Below are 4,573 nucleotides of genomic sequence, written 5' to 3'. Positions count from 1 at the left end.
CGCTCAGCACCCGGCCGCCGCGCGCATGTCCCGGGAGGCCGGCGCGGGGCCGCGGACGGCGCGGGCAGCTGGAGCGGAGCGAGCTCGGGTGCGGGCTGCTGTCCCGGACCCCGCCCGCCCGGTGGCCTTTAATCGCGCGGCCCCGGGGCGGGGCCTGCCCGCCCCCGCCGCGCGCACGCGAGGAGCCGGCACCGCCGCACGCTCCCGGCACGCCCCCGCCCGCCCACCCGCGCGCCCGGCCCGCGCCCCGCCCGGCCCGCCCGGCCCGCGCCCCGCGCCCCGCCGCCCGCCGCGCCCCCGCGCCCGCGCCCCCGCGCCCCCGCGCCCCGTCCGGCCCGCGCCCCCGCGCCCCTCCCGGCCCGCGCCCCCTGCGCCCCGCCCGAGCCCGCGTCCCCCCCGCGCCCTCCCCGGCCCGCCAGGCCCACGCCCCCCCGCGCCGCCCCGCGCCCCCCGCGCCCCCTGCCCGGCCCGCGCCGCGCCCCTCGCTCCGCTCTCGGCCGCGGGACAGCTGTGGGCAGCAGCCCAAGGGCTCCTTGTCCAGCACGAGGGGGCTTCGGCCCGGGGGCCTGGGCCGGGAAGGCGGCCAGACCAAGAACCCGAACCTTTGCTCTTTCCCACCGGAACCTGCGTCTCCTAACTGGACCGACAGCCTGTCGGGGAGCCCGGCCTCCCGCCTTCCCGCCTGCTGGCCCCTCTCCTGTCCCGGCGGGGCCCTGGCGCCGGCGCCCAGGGGTCTGCTCAGCGGCGTGGCCAGACCGCAGTGTCCACTCCAGCCGGGAGGCTCCGCGCACGGCCTCTGCCCAGCCCTCTCCGGCCAGCGGTGCAGGGCTGACCCCGGCCCACTTCCTCCCCGTCGCCGGGGACCAGCTCTGGGGCAGCTCCCAGAAGACGCCAGGCCGGCAGCGCCCTCACTGCTTCAGCCCCGCGTCTCCAGGCTCAGCAGACCCGTCTGACACACCCAACTGCAGAGGCCGTCCAGCCCTGGCCACCACTGCCCATGGCCTCCAGGCCCCCCGCTGAGCCCTGCGGAGGGGGACTGCCCCTCGGCCTCCCCCAGGCTCCCCTGCCCACACCGGGCCCTGCCCCACGAGTGACCTCACTGGCCCCCCCCCCCCAAGCCCCTCCAGCACCTCCTCGCTGGCTTTCCTGGGCTAGGGCGCTGCCCAGCTCCTCTCCCTGCTGCTCCCCGCTCCCTCCCAGAGGTGCCTGCTCCTGGGTGCTGCTGTGGGGTGGCCATGCAGGAGTGCCTCACGAAGAGGACTGCCCCCCAGCAGGCCCCTGCACCCCTCCCCGTAGCCAGCAGCCCCTCACCTCATGCTGGACCTCGAGAGGGAGGCCCTCGGAGCTGCCTGGGTCCCAGGAGCCCAAGGTGCTGGGCAGGGCCGGGGACCTCACCCCCTGGGCCTGGGCCCTGTCTGAGGCTGGCCCGCCAGAGGCTGGACGCCCGGCTCTCACACGGCTCTGTGGTGGGCTGGGGCGGGGCACGGCAGGGCCTAGGAGCTGAGTGAGCGGTGCCAGGGCTGCGTGGGGGGGACAGTGGCCAGCAGTCAGGATTTTGGGGGCCAGGGCACCTCTCTGCCACTGCAGGACCCACAGCATTGCCACCGGCCATGCTGGTCTTGCCCCAGGCCCTGACCTATGCCTCCCATGCACCCCCGCCTGCCCTCCCCTGCCCTGGGGGAACCGGGGCCTCTGTGACAGGGACTCCCAATCCTACTGGGTCCCAGAGCGTCTCCCCCACAAAGGTCCTAGGCCTCGTGGCCTGGCAGGCAAGGGATCCAGAGGGGCCTCCTGAGCTCTGCCCCTCCCACCGGGCGGCCTTGTGCTGAGGTGGGCAGCACATGCTCGGGATGCTCAGGGGCTTTCCTGACAGTGACCAGCGATCCCTGGTCCACACAGACCCACCTCTGTCAGCAGAATCGGAAACACTTGCAGCCCCAGCATCCCTCAGCTCTGCCGGGGAAGCTCGGGCTGCCGTTGGGGGTGCAGAGAGCTGGGCTGGCGGGGAGTATAGTCCTGTCAGAGGCAGCAGGGCCGCAGCCAGCGGGGGCTGCAGGCAGTGGGGGCTGCACACAGCAGGGCAAAGAGGAGACGGCAGGGCTGTCCCTGAGGCCCCCAGGCTGTGGGTGGGCAACGCATAGGCTGGACAGAAATGAAAGAGCACGAACCAGAGAAGGGGCACAGCAGCGGTCAGAGGGACTCCCATGGGCGACGGCTGTCCGCTAGTGCGGGGTCTCGAGGGCGGCCACAGCCGGGCTTCCCAGCCCATCCCATTTCCACGCACAGCGACACGCTTTCTAGAAGCCGATCGGAACTGCTGCACAGCACTGAGCCGCCTGCAGATGTGCAGGCACAGCTGGATGGTCCTCTGCCAGCCGGGGCCCAAGGCGGGGCCTCCCAGCCCACAGGCCTGCCAGCCCAGCCCCAGGCCCCCATCACCCCGCCCCCAGGGCCTGTCCACTCCCAGGGCCGGGTCGCCCTGCCCCCAGGGCCCCACCCCTGACCCCCACCCCACCCCAGGGCCTTGCCCGCCTTTCAGACCCTGTTGTGAGGAGGGCACCTGTTCCCTCGCTCCCCACCCCCTACCAGGCATCTGCTTGGCCAGATGCCCCTGTGGTCCACACTGGGAAGTGGACCCTGGGGGAGGGCACAGTCCTTGCCCAGGCCCCCTGCTGGCCGGCTCCCGGCCCTGCTGCACCCCAAGCCACTGTCCCCACCGAATTCACCTTCCTTGGTCACACCCCAGTGACGATCAGGGCTGCTCTTGGAGCCCAGCCCCACCCCGAAGGCCCCGGGGACTCTGCTGTGTCCCCCACGTGGCTGGGTCTGCTGACCAGGCCCCTGAGTCTCTGCGTTTACCTGTTACCTGGGGGCTTGCTCCTGGGCTCCCTCCTGGACACCCTCTGGGAGACCCTTTCAGCAAGAGGTGCTTAAGCCCTCCCCAGGACCTCACATCCCCAGGTGTGGGGACCAGCGGGGCCCCGGCTGAGTGCCCCCCCGCTCAGCCCCTTCCGGCTGTGGCTGCCCAGGCAGGAGCTGGGCCCCAGCCCCTCGCTCTGCCTCAGGAGAAAGGACTTGACCTTCTGCACCTGTTCACGCACCTCGCCCTCTGCTCCCGCCAGAGCTGGGCCCGGGCACCTCTGCTGGACACCAACATGGGGTGGAGCTCGGAGCCCCCAGGGGCGGTCTTTGTGGAGCACGGAGGTGACCAGGGCTGTGGGCAGCCTGCAGAGCCCGCCCCCCACCTCAGCCGGCACCCCTACCCATAGCCGTGGGCTGACGGGGGCCCCTTGGGGGCCCTGGCTGTGTGAGAATGAGCTGGCGGAGGCCATCCTGGCTGCTGGAGTGGGCAGGGCCTGCCAGCCCTGGACCCGCGCTCTCCTGGCCTGCCTGGTCAACGGGGTCAGCCGGGTCCAGAGCAAACACGGCTAGAAGGCAGGACAATGGCCGGCGGGCGGGGCAGCTTTGTCTCGGGCTGATAGGGGCAGGCCAAGTGTCCGGAGGACCTGGGAGGCTCTCGGGCCTTGCAGCCGGCACCCCGGGGGTCAGGGAGCCTCCGCTCCTGGAGAGGGGCGGTCACTCAGCACTGTGGGGAGGGGCCTGGGGGCTCGGCTGAGCCCTGGTCCAGGGTGCACATGGCTTCGCCAACATGCTGGCTCCTGGCAGCAGCTCCAGCAGGTCTCTCTGAGAACGGCTGCCCTGGGGGGGACGCGCAGCCCTGCTCACCGCGGGGCTGGCCGCCAGCCATCCACACAGTCGCCGTGCCACCCACACTCTAAGGGCGGGCAAAGGTGGAAGCTGCCGTCAGCCTCCAGTTCCACGCAGAACTGGTGGCCTCAGCGCGAAGCCTGGGCCAGAGACAACTGAGCGCAGGCAGGGCCATGGGGGCCTGGGAGGCCTCCCTGAGGTGTTCAGCGCTGGGCAGCTCAGCCCTGCCACATCCATGCCCAGCTAGGCTGTGTCCCCCGCAGACCAAGCAGCACGGTCCACGGGGGCCCGGCTGGGGCCACCCCAGGGTGCACTCACGCTACACAGGGTCCCCTGTGGGTGCTCTTTGCAGGGGGCTCACGCAGGCCAGTCCCGAGGCCGCTCAGGACACTGGGAGGAGCTGGCCTTTCACGGAGGCTGCCCGCACCCAGAGGCGGCAGCCCAGGGGTCCCGGAAGGACAAGCGTGTGGGCGCCTCCCGGCCAGCAGCTCCAGCAGAGGAAAGTTTCCACAGAGAGGAATTTCTGCGGCCAGGGGGGGCGCGGATCGCGGCCGAGCTCATTAGCACACATTAGCCTTTCAGATGGGCGCTGCTCATGCAGGACGGCTGGCACGGCCGCTGGGGCTGGACGCCCGTCCCGCCCGGGTCAAGGTCCCGCCCAGGGGGCCAGGTGCCCTCCTGCCTGCGAAGCTCTCCCTCACAGCCCCCCGAGCCTACAGTGGGATGCACTGTCCCTGCCCTCGACCCCGGGGCCCTTGACCTCAGCCCCGGCTGACGGAGCCACATGGTCACTTGCCCAGGGCTGGGGAGAGGGCACCTCAGCCAGGGCCGCCCCTGTGGGTCACACAGGGGCTTGCCCGCAGGG

The sequence above is a fragment of the Talpa occidentalis genome, unplaced genomic scaffold (assembly GCF_014898055.3).
Source record: "Talpa occidentalis isolate TD23 unplaced genomic scaffold, MPIMG_talOcc4v2.1 talOcc4.6, whole genome shotgun sequence".
Classification (NCBI taxonomy): domain Eukaryota; kingdom Metazoa; phylum Chordata; class Mammalia; order Eulipotyphla; family Talpidae; genus Talpa; species Talpa occidentalis.
Note: the sequence above shows the minus strand (reverse complement) of the source record.